Here is an 18,167-nt window from a genome sequence, read left to right as displayed (position 1 = left end):
AAATGCATTGTACCGTTAAGGCATATGCGACATGTAGGTTTGTGTGCCTAAGCGCGCTTGTTGTTGTCGTCAGCAGTAGCAGCAGCACCAGCAGGTGACAATAAAAATGGCACGACTGCCATTGAGGTGACACATGAGGAAGTCTGACCCGTTACACCGGCGCGCAAATGTAATAAATATCTTTCGGCGTAAGACGGCAGCGCTAAGCACGAGTCAAGGCTTTTTTCGGTAATTGCCGCCACCAGTCCATGCTTTGGTAATTCAGCAGCGCCACTAAAAGGTGGCGGGGCGGGGGAATGTCACGTGTGTTTGTAGGTGTGCATGGTGACTTTGTTTATTGTTTGCTTTTAAAGCCCTTTTAAGCGCAAATTACTTTTGATGCGCTGTTTAATTGTAATTTTATTTACTCTGGCAAACTTAATTGACATTTACAGTCAAAGCAAAAGGGGAAGGCCGTTGTTTATGAAATACTCGATGAAAAAGCAGTGCATATGTTAGTTAGTCTGACTTTTAAGTTAAAATTTACATGGAAAGTACAAATTCAAGGCTGCTCCTGAGCTTCTTATAGTGTTTCTCCAATAGAAATCTATAGAATGGAAGGAACATGGCTTGAAGAATATATAATGCGATCGATACTGATCTAACTGGAATGAGAAAGAATCCAGTGGGGACCATTCTATTGTTTTATTTACGGTCCTACCTTAAAGTGCTTTGAAAATCCGGGGCCTTGAAGTAGACGCTATAAATTAGAATAATCAGTTTTCGTGTATGTCATGCGATTTTAAAACAAAGTTCTAACTACTGTTTGGTTCCTTGATCCGAAAAGTGATAAAGTATCAGTATAAGAGCCTTTGATATCCAAGATGTAAAATCAACAAATATAACTATTGTAATTATTGTTAATCGGAGACTTGGATATTGGAATCTATGCATATCTCGCACATTCTTTCCCGTCATATTTTCCTTTGTCTTCTTTCCAATTCTATACAATACAAACAGTCTATTATCAAGCGTCTGCCCTTCTTTTGCATTTACCAATTTTCCCTCTCTCCAAATTCTTTTACTTTTGAGTAGAGCCAGTAGTGCAGGAAGTAACATTGTCTTCGCACCGATTACCCTTGATTTTGAGGAAATTGTGCTGATCAATGCCCACAGTAATTATAATTTCACTGATCGTGCTTATCTTTGATAAATTGCTTTCATGGAGGCTAAATATAAGGGAGAGTAACCGATACTTTGGTTATCTTATATTGGGTGAGTTTCTGTAAGAAGCTCTTCGCCAATCTTAGCTTTAGACTGCCGGACTACTGTAGTGTTTTGCAGGCAGAAGTGGCGGCTATCAAGATGGCAGTAGACATACTGCTACGAAGTGCTGCCCCTTTCAGAGATTTACCATTCATTTCGTCACCACAGTGGCAATATTAGCGCTGGGTTTGCGAGCTGTGCGCTCAAAGTTGATCAAAGAGTGTCTGTCCCCACTTGAAAATAGACTCGTTTGGGTGCCTGGTCACAGCAGATTCGTTGGCAACTGCAAAGCTCATGCGTTAGCCAGGAAAGGGACTATTGACCTGCTCATATATGAATGAGACCGTTGGATCTCCATTACATTTGCGTTCTAGCATTGATGTTCGATGTCCTTTCTCCTCAATTGTCCCGCCGTTGCAAGACTGAGGCTGAAGTATCTCTTATCTTATCTTCGCTGAGCCAAAGGATTTAACTGAAACTCAAAAAAAACTGTGATAAGCTCGAAGCACTTTATCTTATGTATCATCATATATAAGTTTTTAGGTACTACCGGCGTTCTGAGCTGTCCAAGTGTCCCTCATAGGATCGAACTCTCAAGAAGTTTTAGTACCAAATTTTCTCTTTTCCAACCCAAATTGTTTACTAATTAAACTATATTTCATTAAAAAACAATAATATTGCCATTTTACTTTTATAATACTGTTATTTCAATACTCTCTCTCCCTCACACTTTCTCACTCAGCAAATCTGCTCAGCGCGCTGCTCATCAATGAATTGTTTTTCGCCGCTGCAACTTTCGGAAATTGCTATATTTAGCACTGAGCGCGCACGAGAGCGCGCAACTCGCTCACTTGAGGGGTGCTCATGAAAATATACGCGTGTGGCAAGGGTTACATGAGGGTGGCATGGACCTTGCAACGGTGTGAGTGTGTGTGTGTGTGATGAATTGATTGAGGGAATTCCTGCTACTAAGTGCAACAAACAACACGCATACATATGCGCGCACAACAACAACAACAGCAACGACAGACACTTGCGTCGGTCAACAGTGGCTGCAGCAACAACAGCAACACTGCGCGACTTTGACGTAAAGCCACTTCACGGAAATGTCAATGCAAAGCGTGAACACGACCAAGTACGAGGGCGCTCAGTGACTCAGTGAAACGGCTGGTTGCAAGCAGAGTGTCCTTATGGACACACAAAAACGGCGCAAGTGCAGAGAACGCGCGCGAGAGAGAATGAGAGAAAGAATGTTTGCTTTGAAGTGTGTTTGTGTTTGTAAGTGGTGAGTGGGGTGGAGGGTGCGTGGGGAGAAGGGTGTGTGTGCTCGCTTAGTTTCTACCACGCTTCCATGTAGCCAGCTTAATGCGTTGCCACGACTGCTTGCTCTGGCGCATTGGCGCTCGCTCACCACTGGCCAGTTGCAGTTACGCGTCGAGCTGAGCAAGACATCAGCATTAAGCCGGAGCTTTTTGTAGTGTGGCATGAAGCAACTGTCGAACGCTTGAATGGCTATAACGGTTTAGTAGCAGAGAGTGCTGGGTGTGTTAGTGCTAGTGCTAGTGTGTGTGCGTGTGTGCGCCGTACAGCATACGCGTTTGTGTCAAAGTGTTCTTTTCTGCTGCTGTGTTGTAGTAAGCAGTGCGAATAAGCAGTAGAAGAAGCGAAGGCAGCGAAAAAAGGTGTATGGAAAAGCTGAAAATTTCCAATTGAGATTTTTTTTAATTCGCCCAACACTGTGCTTAGTCTTTTGTAGTAAAAGCAATTACGCGTGTGAAAAGCAAACGTAACGTAACGCAATTAAGTGCGAGTGGTTTAAGGAAAAAGGCAAAGAAAAAATCCGTTTAAAATTATGCGACAATTTCCGGTGCATGTGAAAACGGTAGCGTCGACGCTCACCAGTGGGTAAAAGCTGAAAGTCATTGTATAACCAGCCGCCGCAAATGTTGGAAAATATGCAACATACATACACATATACAACAACAAACATACAATACATATGTTTGTGCGGTGAGTGCGACTGACACTACACATGGTCAGCCAGCAAGTCCGTTAGTGAAAAATTACCAAAAAAAAATTGCAAAAAATATTAAATATTACTTAGCAGTGGCCGAGTGTGGTGAAAAAGCAAAAATATATATTATCTAGCTTGTGCAACAAAATTTAACGCAACAGTATTAACACAAAAAAATAAAAAATAATAAATAAAATATCTTTGTGCAAAAGAACACTCGCTTAACTTCTGTGGCAGCCGTATGCAGCAGCTATTTGGTAAACATATATAAAGTAGGTACAATAAGCCTCAAAAACCGTCTAAATACTCAACTACTAACCCAAACTGACTAGCCAACTAACTAGCTACAGACATACAGACATAGTTAGCTGCACTCCTGCTTCACATAAATACACATACGAACACACATACACACACATACAGGCATATTGTACATATCGATTTTCAACCAAACCAAAACTAAAGCGAGGCGAAGTGGTTGGGCCGACCCATACAGGCCAGGCAACCTTTCGGCCCAAGCCAGTCAGCCTCTTTCATAGACAAAAGCCGAAATGTACGCGAGTAGAAAACTCAACACGATACACCGCTAACTGTGGCAACATCAATAACAACAATAGCGCCAGCGTGAGCTTGCCACAATGTTATAGCAAGCAGCAAACAGGCAGCAGACACAAACAAACGCAAATCGTGAGCGCCAGTTGTTGTTGCAGACTGTTGTGCATAAGCGGACAGACAGCAGAAGAGCGCTCGCTCACTAATACAGACGCGTTTGTGTTTGTGTGCGTGTGTGTCAGTGGCTCAGGAGCGCCAGTGTTGCATTTCGCACCCTTCCACTCAAGCTTTCGTTGGCATACTAAGCGTCTAATTGCCACATTCCTTAATTGCATGAAATTTGGCGTCATAGTTATTTGTAAAGATTTCAAAAATTATTTTTATTAAAAAAAAAATATTTTGTAAGGAAATTATTATTATTTTATTAAAAAATTATTTAAGTAAAAAAAAATTATTAAAAAAAATTATTATTTAACAAAAAACTACCAAATAAAAAACAAAATCATTATTTAAGAAAAAACCACTAATTAATAAAAAAATATTATTTTGTAAAAAAAATTATTGTCATATGTACATACATACATACTATGTACATATGTATATAAAAAATTAGTTAAAATAAAATAAAAATAAATATATTTTCTAAAGAAATTTTGTTTTATAAAAAATTAATAATTAAAAATATCATAATTTAATAAAGAAAATGAATTCATAAAAACTAGTTATTTTACTAAAAAATACCAAAAAAATATTATTTAATATAAAATTATTATTTAAAAAATTTTTTTTTTTTAATGTTTCTAAACTTTGTTTTCTATACTCTGAGCTTCATTTGACTCTTTATTACCCACAAATACATTTGCTCAGCTGCTCTGCTCTCTCAAACACTTTTCACATATTTGTAGCATAGCTGCAGGCGCCGTGTGGCGTTGGCGTTGAAAAACACCGGTTCCGCTGCTTGCATTTTGATTTATTATCGGCTTTGTTGAAATTGGTTGAAACAGCTGGTGTTAGATTACTTGTAGATTTCAATTTGAAGCGACAATTCTTTAATTATTTCGGGTTTCGTTGGTGTTAAGGTTGTGTAGAGCAGAGTGAGCAGAAATTTGGTTGGAAAATATCAAATAAAAAAAAAATATATTTAGTTTAAACACTGCTAGAATACATTTGAAGTCTTAAAGTTGAGCTTAAGCCTACATACGCATAGGTTGCCACCTTTTTCCATTTCCAAACGAGCTATATCAAATAATGTAGTAAAATATGATACGAACTGCAAAATTAGAGGAGAATAATGGAATTTAATTGAATTTAAGTAATGGGTGATTAAAGTAACACACCAAGTGCAACACCATCACCCATCCTGATACCCATTCATTATTGGATAATATTCGCCCGAGTAGACCACGTCCAGCATGCAGAGAAAAAAATATAACAGCCGTAGCTGAGACCGTGCACCGTGAAGAGTCGATTCGGCGCCGTTCGCAGCAACTCGGACTAACGTATGGAACGACTTGGCGCATTTAACGTCGACATCTTAATTTGAAAGCAAACAAAAAATAGGTTGTGCAAGAAATGAAGCCGCTCAGCCTTCCCAAGCGACACCGCTTCGATCTATCTTGAAAACTTCCAAGAAGATCCGACGTTTTCGAGCCAAATTTTGTTCAGCGTTGAAGCCCATTTCAATGGCTATGTAAACAAGCAGAATTGCCGCATTTGGGACGAAGAAAAACCTGAAGGTATTCAAGATCTGTCATTTCATCGAGAAAATAATGATGCCGGTGTGGACGGAATCGTTATCACCCCATGATAACCGACTATTTGATATCTGCAATTCAAGCTCGTGATATCGGCGACAATTGGTTTCAACAAGACGGCGCCACTTCCCACACATCGCATCAATAAATGGATTTATTGAGAGAACACTTCGGTGAGCAGATAATTTCACATTTTTGGCGGCGAATTGGCCATCAAGATCGTGTGATATCACACCGTTAGAATTTTTCCTGTGGGAATATGTAAAGCCGGAAACATCGCACGTGTCATTCGCCACTTACCAGTTGAAATGCTCGAATGAGCATTCGAAAATTGGACTCAAGGCATGAACCATGAGAAAGGTAGCCGCGGCCAACATTTGAAAGAGATAACCCTCAAAAACTAAATGGCAAAGAATGTTCTTTCGAATGATAAATAATCATTCCGCCTTAGATTTGAAATTCTGTGCTTATTCTTTAAAAAAGTAGGGAACCACGAAATGGATCACTTTTACATACACACATGTTTTTCATGCTATTTATTAGCTTAAAATAATGTTTGAAATTATGAGTTTCGAAAGCACTTTGAAAAAGAAAATTTAAAGCGCATATATTGCTCGAATAATTAGAAGTATCCACAATGAATAAGCGCCAACTAACTTTTCTTGATGAAAAACTGCTTCGGCTTTATTAACACTCTATAGGCTGTCGATGCCATTATCAGTAAGCCTTCTTTATTTTCAGTGTGCATCGCTTGAGCGCACAATAAGTCAATAAACACTAGCTCGATATTAATTTTATAACAACAAAAAACAAAAAGCAATAAAATATGGAATTATAAATAGCCAAGCATTGCGCTGGCAATATCAAGAACATATGCGACTATAAATAGAAACAATTCAACTTTGATCCCAGTCCAAAGCAGCGCAGCGCAGCAACAGCGAACAGCAACAGCAATACACACACAACGCAGACACCTCTGCAATCCTTCACACGCTGCAATTTCTATACAGCGCGGAATAAAAGCTACGCTCCAAGCAGAGCAAACAAACGCGTGCACTCAAACACCCACACACACACACGCATTGTTAACTTTAATTTCATTTAATTCTGTTTCAAGTGAGCGGCTGTGATAGCGCGAATGCGAGGGCGGCGCGCGCGGGCCTCATATTGTTTGTGAGTGAGCGACGCTTTCTTCAAACTATTTGGCTGCCATTTCAAGGTGAACAAGCGCGCGCGCTCGCATTGTTTGAGCGCTTATGGAGAGCGCGCGTGTGGCTGTGACGGCGGCGGTAGTGGAAGGAAGCGCTGGGCGAGGCGCCTTGCAATGGCCGTGGTTTACTTGTATACGTGTGTGTGTGTGTGTACAGGTGGGTGGGTGCGCGCATATGGATGAGCATGTGAAAAACTTGTAGCTAGGCGAAGAGTGTGTGCGAGCGCGCTGTATTTGTGCGTTTATGAGCGCGCGCGCGTGTGTGTGTGACTGCACTTTATCACGTTTGAGCGTAAATGAAGTCTCCCACTGGGTGTGTTTGCTTTTTATTAGCGGCGCTCTTGTGCTTCGACATGTCGTTTGCTCTTTTCAGCACTCAATATCAATAGAATTTTCTCTACGTGCGTGTTTGTTAGCCTGACGCCTACGCGCATGCGTGCCATATGCAGCATAAACTAATAGGAATCGACGGAGAAAAGCGCAGTGGTGAATTTCAAAACATTTTTCATATTCGTTTTTCACTTTTTGTTTGTTCAAAGTGCCTGGCTCGAGCAGTGATAAAGCGTTTGACAATTGTCTGCACAACAACAATAACAATAACAAAAAATATGTGTGTGACGAAAACGGGCTATATGTCCGTCCATTGGCATGTCAAAGCGCGTATTCTTGTGTACGTGTTCTGTGTTGTTATTGTTTTTGCAGTCGTCGGCATGTTTGACTTGCGTTTAAGTATGAAACATGCAACTGCAACATCATGTCGGCATGTCAAATGAATGTGCGCTTTTTGCTGTCTTTGCGTACAAGCGCACATACACATGCAAATATATTGTGTGTGCACACACACACACTTATCACTGCCACAACTCTGCTGCCTCAGCCGCCGCCAGCTTGTCAATAATGTTACTACGCTCGCTCTGTCATTAAGCGACTTCTATGTGTCAGCCACCTTGCCTCACACCGTTTGTTTTCCCCCCTCCCCTTCCGCCTCCTCCTCCGCCTCCTCTTCGGTTTTTAATGCGTTAGATTTTTGCTAGTTTGCATGCCACTTGTGACGTTCCAGTTTGTTGCACTTTGATGTCTGTTCACTGCCTTTGCCACAAACACACGCACACACTTATAAATGTTCGGTTTTTGCTGTTGTTGCCGTTTTTGCGCTAAATAATTGTGTCTAGCTGCGCTGTGCAACGGGGAATTTCAGCTCATAATTTATATACTATGCCGAGTATTTGCTTATGTATAGTTAAAAGTGCCGATATGGAAATGTTGCACGTCTAAAAATATGCAACTTTGCATATATATGTGCATGCATGTGTGTATTTGTGTAGTTAAGTGCATAGAAATTCAGGTTCATGCAGTCAAGCTCATATATTTTTACTCGCAATGCTTTTGCACTTACACACGCACACATGAAAACGAGGCATACTTTTGCGGGCAAAATTAAGACACATAAAAACATGCATACTAAAGTATACACATACAAGCATATCATATATAAATATATGTATATATATGTTTGTTTGAAGTACTTAACATTCCGACCCACTCGTTGGCAGTCACATACATTTGCATACCCACACATATACATATACGTATCCTCTTCATTCTTTGTTCCTTCGCGTTCCAGCGCCGTCTTCTGGCAGTTCATTTGTTATTTGTTTATGCCCTTTAGGTTGCTTAAAGGTAAATGACATTATTATCCTGTGTGAATATTCCTTTGAAGTGCTTGTTCCATTGGCTGGCGTTGCCATTTATTTACTAATGTGGAAATGTGGCAATGTTGTCAGCAATTCTGCTTTAATTTTCCGCCTTTGACCTTCGCCGAAGGAAGAATATTTTGATATTTTTCATACAAAGTGTGCTTGTTTTGCAAATGTTCCAATTGGAAAATATTTGCGCTTAAAATTCCCTTCATTAAAATTAGTATTTTTGTTTTTTATTAAGACTGAATCGCGTTTAATTTAGTACTAGTCTATTCCATTCGTTTCTATTTCATCACCTAGTTTATTCACTAACACTAACTTACTGCTTTGGTTTTCGTTCTCTCCAATAATCGGAAAAATTATTTACAATTTGGATGTTAATATATACATATATCCCCGATATTTGTAGTCAACAGCAACGATAAGCCAAGCATCGAACGTAATTTTACATTTACTGCCAACCGACTTGTTTTGTAGATAAATGGAACAAAGTCAGTTTTTAGACTGAGAGAATAACTCCTATTAGTCGCCTGTAGCAAGGGACATTTTATGAAGCTTAGTAAATTCCCGTTTCTAACCCTTATCACGAATTTTCGAAGTCCTATGGAGTTGAAATATAAAAGGTCCGTATTATTGTCTTTCCTTCCAGAGTAGAGTGGGAAAGAGGCAAGGGGCGAGATAGATAAGGGCGCATGGACTAAGCGTCTTTACGAATTGTTGCAAACTAGATAATTGAGTGGAAAGTGGTGTCTTTTCTGCAAAATTAGATACTATAGTCGCCTTCCCGCTGCCAACCCACTTCAGAATTTCGTACATATGAAGATCCCACCTGCACCTTTTGAAGATCACCATTTAGACGGTAAAATTTTGTGTACACTATTTGTACCAGCTGGCTAAAATACGCCTAGAGGTAGGCAACATATTTTAATAAATTAAAATAAAGACAGTAAAGGCAATATTTTCTCCAAGATTTTCAAGATATTTGACGCAAAACTCTAAAAAAAACTTATCAACTTACCTATGCCATCTCATTCGTCTATCATGATTTTGATAATTTCACAACAGCTTCACCAAAAATAGAAGTGTGACTTTGCTAATTATGCCTAGATGTAGGCAACATTTTTCAATCAATTAACAGAATGCCGCTAGAGGCAGTATTTTCTCACAAATTTGTGAACAGGATATTTAATAAAAAAAGTCTTTGCTTTCATCAAAAATATTTAAAATTCCCGAAGAAGTGAAAAGATGAGAAGTATTTTTTTTTTATATTTATTTTATTTTTTTCATTTTTGAAAATTTGACAATTTTTTTTTTTAAATAAATAAAAAAAATATAAAAAAACGGCCCACTCCGGGATTATCAGGGATAGTTGTCAAATTAATTGTAGTTTGTTTTGAGGAAAAAACAAAAATGGCGAACTTCCAAAAAATGACGATTTTACTTAAAAAACAGATTATTTTATATAATTGATCGTGTTAAATTTTTTTTGTGTATTTTTTCGAAAAATTCATTCAAAAACAAAAATTTAAAAAAATGGTCCCCAAAAGTCAATGTCTACAAAAGTTATGGCTATTTGAAAATAAAAAAGCCTTTTCTTGAAAAATTCATAACTTTTTTTGAAGTTGGACAAAAAATTTTGAAAAAATTCATAACTTTTTTTGAAGTTGGACAAAAAATTTTGAAAAAATTCTCAAAAATGTACTTCGGTATGTACAATAGATTAGTATTAAGATTGGTGTATGTACTCTGCATGTGGTGCATACACAAATTAGGATAAGAAATTTTATAAATAAAGGAGCTCTGGGCAACCAGAGCTGAGTACATTTTTAAGTCCGAAACAAACGCGTCTTATTTCTAACACCCCATATACATATAATCAGCATATATATGATTAATATATATGCGTAACCGTAGTACATAAGGCATATACTCGTAATTATGTTGATCTTATAAATACAAAAGCGTGTAGGTGTCACTTTCGTGCACAAGGAAATTACGCGTTTGCGGTTTCTGCGCTGTTTACAAATTTGTGGTTCTTTTCCACAAACACAGCAGCTTTTGCAGGCAGCGGCGTTCGCTGCAAGCGTCGTTGCGTTCACCGCACGTTCGACACATTTTAATTCAATTTAACCGCTCACAATTTAGCGCGTAAGCTTTCACTTTGACAACCATCAGCGGCAGCGTCCAACATTACGCCGCCACTTTCCGCTATGTTTACGGTTATAACTTTAACTTTGACTGCTATCAGCTAGTTTATTTAAGTTAAGCCTTCACTGAAACACCGTTAAAGCTGCTGGCTAACCAACACCAACGGCAAGTTTCACTCATTGCATAACATAAATATTTATTTGGCCCGCAGTGTGCAGCAACAATAAGCGCGTTGTCGATGAGTAGCCATTAAAGCCGAACTTTGTGTGTGTGTGTCTGTGCTTATTGCAAGCGATTGTCATGTTGTCAGTGTTGATGTTGATGTTGTGTGGCAAAATAAAATGAAATTGTCTCAGTTTGCCTGCGGCATAATTGCCTTATTACAGGTGCAACACAGGACATGCAGGATGTGGATGGCAGGAAAGCTGTCGTCAACTTTTAATGACCATCACAGCAAAGTTTTACATGCAACGAGCATGTTGTTGAGCACAAACAAACATATAACAAGATTCATATCATAATAAAGGAATATGTATGTATATTAAGGTGAGCCAAACACTAAGCTTTGAATTCAGGAAAAAATATTGAGACTAGTTCGCGTGACAAAGTCGACTCAGCTCTTCACGCTTATCATTTATACTTATATTTATACATATATTCAGTAGACACCCTGTGTTTCCCCTGTTGATTAAAAATTGAAATTTGAAGCTGGATATCAACTTGAGAACTATAGATTTTGCAAAATAAGCAGAATTTACTCTTAGTTTTAGGCATAAACCAGGTTAGTGGGTACTAAATATTAGCTTAAAGAGTAATAAAACTCCATTATAATCTTTGTAAATATAAATAATGTAGAAATCAGTGATTTACATAAACGAAAACCAGCATCACTTCACTTCAAGCGCTGAAAAGTTCACAGACATAAATCAATAACAAACCAAAAGTTTTACGTAGTAATTTGTAACTGTTATTTGACCACTCTCTACATTTTAATGATATGTTCATGCTTCTTTTCTATCGATTAAACAATTACATTTAGTATACTGACTTGTCTCAGAAATGCGTGACCTTGAAAGTGAATAAAAAAAGGTGGATGAATAAAGCTAAAATAGTTGCAGACATTGCTGATGTCATGCATAACCAATTGCGTTCACTAAATTTTTAGAAATGAGTTTTGAGTTGCAGTTGAAACGATATGGCAGAGAAGTATACCTTTAGGCACACTTCCAAAAAAAATTTACTAATTTTGTTTGCTAAAATGACTTGATGTTCAAACTTTTTAAATCTCTAAGAGAATTATACTTTTAGTGGAGCTTCCGCTACAAAATGCGTTAAATTTATTTGCTAAATTCCTTGAATTTTCACTTTGCTAACCGCTAAAAGAAGTATAAGTTTAGGCGCACTTTAATATTTGTTCGATTCACTGGAATTGTATAATTCTCAAATGGTTTACAAAACTTGCTCACAATGCAGTAACTTATATTAACATAATTCACTTTATGGAAAAATATTTTTAAAAATTTTTTTAAACATTTCGTATATTACAAAATTTACAACAACAAAATATTTAATTTGCCAGATAAACATTTTTCATCATATTGTTAAGTGTCATATATTTTAATTTTAGTCTATATTTAATTTGCTACCTTCATTGATTTTGACACTTTGTGCACCCCTAAGAGGAGTATAGGTTTAGGCGCGCTTCCAGCCTAGTAGACTTGCTTTTTCTCAGCAGCTCTAAGAATAATATACTTATAGTTTTGTGTGCATTAAGCTGAGCATATTTTACTCTTTTAGTACCTTTTTAAAAGTTTTAAATGATTTACAGTTTTATTCTAAAAATTGTTAAGTCCACATTTATTTGCAAAATTCCTTTTTTTCATTTTATAAACCTCTGAAAGTACTTAGTATTCTTTAAGCAGACTTCCACATTAGTATACCTTTAAATGCTTTTCCTTAGCAGCGCTAAGAAAAGTATAGTTTTGGGCGCACAATGCATTGAGTGTAACATCTTTAACGCTCTTACTTTGGAAATTTTTGGCTGATTTATAGTCTAATTTTAAAAATTGCAAAATCTAAAGCAACATTCAAAATGAAATTTGTTAAGAACCTTCCATTTTAAAAACTTCTAATAATATACTTTTAGGAGCATGTATAACAAATCTCAATTTTTTTACACAGCCTAGTCTAGACGACTTTGAAAAAGCTAAAAAAAATATTCATAGTGGATTAGAACGCATTGGAAATGAAAGGTAAAATAAAAGATGTTAAAGGAAAAATAATTTACGGGCGATCTAAGGTCGGGAAAAGAAAGTGAAAGGAGGTGATTGAACTTTTTTTTAGGGTTTAAAAGGGTTTAAAGTTCTATAGAAAAAAGCTATAAGGGGGAGGTGTGAATAATGAAAGGAGCGAAAACTTTTGTACTTCATAACTTCAAAATTGAGATGAAAAATTCAAATAACCAATGTTTAGGGTTTTAGACCGTAGGTCTAAATGTACAATAATTCGAATAATGAGAATTTTTAAACTAATATTCTCTGAAATACATGAAGGCATTATCGACTTTATATATTCTCTTACACTAACTGCAATATCTACCACCTTATCAATCAGCCAACATTAATTCATATATTTTCAATTTATCACGACATCCATTTATGGTGTAAGCCGTCACGTCGGTAAAATTTCACTGCTCATGCGAGTAAGATTGCAAAATTGCTGCTTAACTCAGGCAATGACTCGGGCAAAATAAAGATTTAACTCGCTTGCCTGCTGTTAGCAGCTGTGTGTTTGGCAAAATTTTCGCCATTTCAAAAAGATATTATCATTTCAGACCACTTTCCACCGCTGTTTATTGAAAGCTGTTTCTGAGTTTGAATAAAAGCGGTTGCTTATCAAAATATATTCTGCGCACGTCAGCTGCAAGCGTCGATAAATATGAGTACATCCTTTTTATGCCTTTCACATCCTGTTGCCATTTAGGCTACTTATATGTAGAACTAGTGGTTAGCAACTGAAAAAAAAATAAAAAGCCAACACAAAACAAAGTGCCTAACCAGTAAACCGGCAAACTAGCTGGCCAGCACGGCGCAGTTAACCGACCGACGCGACCCTCTGGGCTGCACATTCAACCAATTGAACACCTAAATAACCATTCATGTCGCCCCTTTCATATTGCCCCTGCAGCCACATAGCCTGCCAGTGCCTGTTCGCAACCGCTGACCGCACCCACAAACACACACACCAGCGCACCGACACGCCAGCGCAGTCATTACTGCCATTATAACCTTGACCGCTCGTCGCTTTCCCCCCTAAAGTTAACCGCAACTCTGCTGTTTCCCTTTTCAATTCACTTACTTTTACGATCCGTTGAATTTAGTGCTTTACGATTATTTCATATTGAAACAAAACAGCCTGCCTATACTAACAGAGTTTTCAAAAAATTTATATGAAAGGATACATGTACATATATATATGATATCTACAATAATATTGTGCTAATTAATTAAGAGCTGTACACTATTTCTGTATATATATAAGGCACACTCATTATTTAATAGAATCTAAATGACGAAAGCGGCGTGTTGGGCGACTGTGGTTGATGTGGTTGAGGAAATGCTGGCTAATTGAGTTAGAGCACGTCAAAAGAAATTATTTGCTGACCTCGCATTTGTTCTGTATATAAATATGTTTATTTATTATTTCAAATAAAATTATTATACATCTAATTTTATTTGCAACAACAACAGATAAAACAAAACTGTATCTTCTGAATTATGAAATAATGAATTGAGATTGGTTCATGACATTTACTTTTTGAAGATAATTTATTTTTATGTTTACCGCGGCTGCGTCTTGGGTGGTCCATTCGGAAAGTCCAATTTTGGGCAACTTTTTCGAGCATTTCGGCAGGAATATTTTATCGAAAAATTTTGTTCAGGGATGCGACTCATTTCTGGTTGAATGGCTACGTAAATAAGCAAAATTGCCGCATTTGGGGTGAAGAGCAAACAAAACTGCCCAATCCCGAAAAATGCACTGTTTGGTGTGGTTTGTACGCTGGTGGAATCATTGGACCGTATTTTTTCAAAGATGCTGTTGGACGCAACGTTACGGTGAATGGCGATCGCTATCGTTCGATGCTAACAAACTTTTTGTTGCCAAAAATGGAAGAACTGAACTTGGTTGACATGTGGTGGATTCTATGGCCATTTTGAGGGAAAACTTCGGAGAACAGTGCATTTTTCGGGATGCATGGGCAGTTGGCCACCAAGATCATGCGATTTAACGCCTTTAGACTATTCTTTGTGGGGCTACGTCAAGTCTAAAGTCTACAGAAATAAGCCAGCAACTATTCCAGACAACATTTCCGAAGAAATTCGGGCTATTCCGGCCGAAATGCTCGAAAAAGTTGCCCAAAATTGGACTTTCCGAATGGACCACCTAAGACGCAGCCGCGGTCAACATTTAAATGAAATTATCTTCAAAAAGTAAATGTCATGAACCAATCTAACGTTTCAAATAAAGAACCGATGAGATTTTGCAAATTTTATGCGTTTTTTTTTAAAAAAAGTTATCAAGCTCTTAAAAAATCACCCGATACATCTAATTTTATTTGCATATCTCTGAATGTATGAAATAATGAATGCGAATGAGATGTGGTAATGAAATTATGTAAGAATCCGTTATTTTTTATGTTTAATAGGCGCTTGGTACTACATCGGAAACAAAGAAATATTTTTGACACCTTTGAGTTCTACTTCTAAGTTCTATCGAACTAATTTACAAAATAATGCGAAAATCTGCGAGGATTAAATAACTGGAGTAGAAAGTATAATATATACATATATGTATATAGTTATACGTCATCTCACTCATCTATCATGATTATGATAACTTCACAATAAATTCACTAAAAGTAAGAGCGTGACTTTGCTAAAATATGCCTAAAGAAAGGCAACATTTTACAATAAATTAACAGAATATCATTAGAGGCAGTATTTTTTCACAAGTTCTCAATATATTTAATCAAAAACTCGAAAATAATTTAAATGAAATGAAGTAGTAGAAAAATAAAATAACGAAATAGTCTCTGTATAACAACCTCACTAAAAAATAGGTGTATGACTTTGCTAAAATACGCCTACAGGTAGGCAACATTCTTGAATAAATTAAATTAATGACCTTTGAGCAACATTTTCTCAGGATTTTAGTGTAATGAAAAACATTCTAAAAGAACTTTGCAATTCAAAATGATTTTTTTTTTCATTGAGTTATAAAATTTATAAGAAAAAAAATTTCCCCTTAAAATAATCAAATTAATTTCAATTAATTTCTATGAAAGTAGAAATTTTTTTGAAGTACTTGAATGCGTGATATGAACTTTTCGAACTGCTAATAAGAAAAAAGTAGAAAATTGTAAGGCAGAGAACCTTCCCATTAAATTAAGAGCTCATGTTTGAAGAGATTTTCTTAGAGGTGTCTAAGAACCTATTTTTCAGAGTATCAAGCGAAAAAATGTTTGACTCACCATAGTAAATATCTTTATAGACAAATCATTTCTTTCAAATACGATTATAATAACGTAAAAAAATGGCTTGTGGCTTTGCTAAAATACGCCTACATGTAGGCAACATTTTTTGAAGTATATTAGAATAAGTGCTCAAGGCAATATTTTCTGGGCACTCTCAGCAGTTTACAACTCTAAATATTAAGCCCAGTCCAAAAATATTTAACTGAAACTGTAAGTAAAATCTAAAAAATAAATTTAAAAACAAATTATATTATTATGCTTCGCCTAGATTTATTAAACATCTTTTACTTATTTCCCAGAAATCTCGCTAAATTCTAAATTGTAATGCGTGTGAGTTTCAATGTAAGAAGAAAAAACGCATTTGGGTAAAGAAGAATAGCGAATTAAAGAAATGAAGTTATATCTAAACCCCAGTCGCTGAGCGAATTATCCTTGATTATGAATTCCTTTTTCCGCCATGCTATTTTCCGCATTATCAGCAAGTAAACAATGCTGTTGTTGCTGTTATTGTTAACCAGCAGACAGTAATTGGGTTTTAGCAACTTCAAAGTACTCAACGTTATGCCGAAGATTAACTCACACCACTACACAGACACTTGCCGGCATGCATTAGGGCGTACAAAATGTTACGTATACGCCGTGTAGAGCACGTACATGGCCAATTGTAAAGCGACTGCGGCAACAAGCATGCAGTGTTCAAGCGTGTTTCGTCCCTTTTGCCAGCTGCCACAAGCAACTGTGCGACACTCTCAATGTTGAGCGCGCTGTGAAATGAGCGGTATGTGAGGGCGTTGGACCTCGCTTAGCTGGCGGTGGCTTCAAACTGCCCATTGTGAAAAAAATGAATTTTGCAGCTTAGCAAAAGACCTGCCACAGCAGATGAAGAAGAAATAAAATTAGAATTGCTAACATGAAATATGGCCACGCCGCGGACGGTCGCTCTTTGTGCACTGTCAGCCGCTGTCAATTCAGAAAGCAAGCTTTCATACCCAACGCTTGCTTTCGCATGTTTCTATGCGTGCGTGCGTGTGTTTGTGGTTAGCAGCAATCAAAGCGATGCCGTGTCAATAGCAAACGCTTGTTATAGATTGACTGCTTCAAGGCTCTCAACTCATTTCCAGCACATGCGCTGCCCCGCTGCTTGCCGCCCACTGCATCATTCACGCCTCACTTATTGTTCACTTCGCGTGAATTCGTGTCAATCTCGTTTCGAATTGAACGAAAACGCGCGGCAAGCAAAAAATAGCAAATGTCGCTTTCGTAAAAAGAAGCGAGGATTTTATGCAAATTCGCATTTCAGCGCCGTTATTACATTAAAGTTTGATTACCATTTTGGGAATCCGCAAGCTACCGTTAATACGCCGCTAGATAACGGTGCCGGTGCTCTTTTGAATTGTTTTCTTGCGCGCACATTTAACCGTTATAAATGTGGAAGAGTGGAAAACTGGTGCTCAGGTGTGTCTTCCATGCTGATGGCTGCTCGCGTAAATGGCGCTCTCATGTTGCATGTAGCGCAATTTGATTGCTCGCAGCCGCACTCGTTACAGTTATAAAATTTTTTCGTTTATTATAAGTGTGTATGCGTGTGCTTGTGTGTGGAAAGCTTGCTGAAAGAAATATTTTTTTTTTTTTCTGTGAACGAGATGCCACAAAATTCAATAACTAACTTCCCGCAACGCATAATCAGCTTGAGAATCACAGGAAGTTTTCTTCTGCGAGTTGTAAACATAATTGCAAATTTAAAATACCCTGTTCGAAGTATAACAATAGGTCTAGTAGCTTCCATAGATATGAAATTAATGTTTTTTTCTTTTTTATTACATAAAAGGATATAACAAGGTCTTTATCTCGAGTTTGTTAGGCCAATTCGAACGGCAGTCTGTATACGTGCGAAGTAGTCCCTCAGTTTTTGAGAAAACGATCCGAAGTTTTGCACTCGTGGTTTTTTCACCAAGAAGCAGCACATTTATCGGAATGACCAATATCGGACCACTATAACATATAGCTGTCA

The 18,167-nt window shown here is 37.4% G+C and overlaps 1 protein-coding gene across 3 annotated transcripts in view; it reads left to right on the top strand.

Annotated features, from left to right (window-relative positions):
- The first annotated feature begins 2,678 nt into the window (after positions 1–2,678).
- LOC126761501 (serine/threonine-protein kinase BRSK2) overlaps positions 2,679–18,167 on the top strand; it is a 51,037-nt gene continuing 35,548 nt past the window's right edge. For all 3 annotated transcript variants that reach the window (XM_050477770.1, XM_050477769.1, XM_050477768.1), the window contains exon 1: positions 2,679–3,531. The gene's annotated coding sequence lies outside the window, so the exon portion shown is untranslated. The remainder of the gene's footprint in view (positions 3,532–18,167) is intronic.

This window comes from Bactrocera neohumeralis, chromosome 6, assembly GCF_024586455.1.
Source record: "Bactrocera neohumeralis isolate Rockhampton chromosome 6, APGP_CSIRO_Bneo_wtdbg2-racon-allhic-juicebox.fasta_v2, whole genome shotgun sequence".
Lineage (NCBI taxonomy): Eukaryota > Metazoa > Arthropoda > Insecta > Diptera > Tephritidae > Bactrocera > Bactrocera neohumeralis.
The sequence above is the reverse complement of the archived record's forward strand: the minus strand, read 5'-3'. Positions and strand labels throughout refer to the sequence as shown.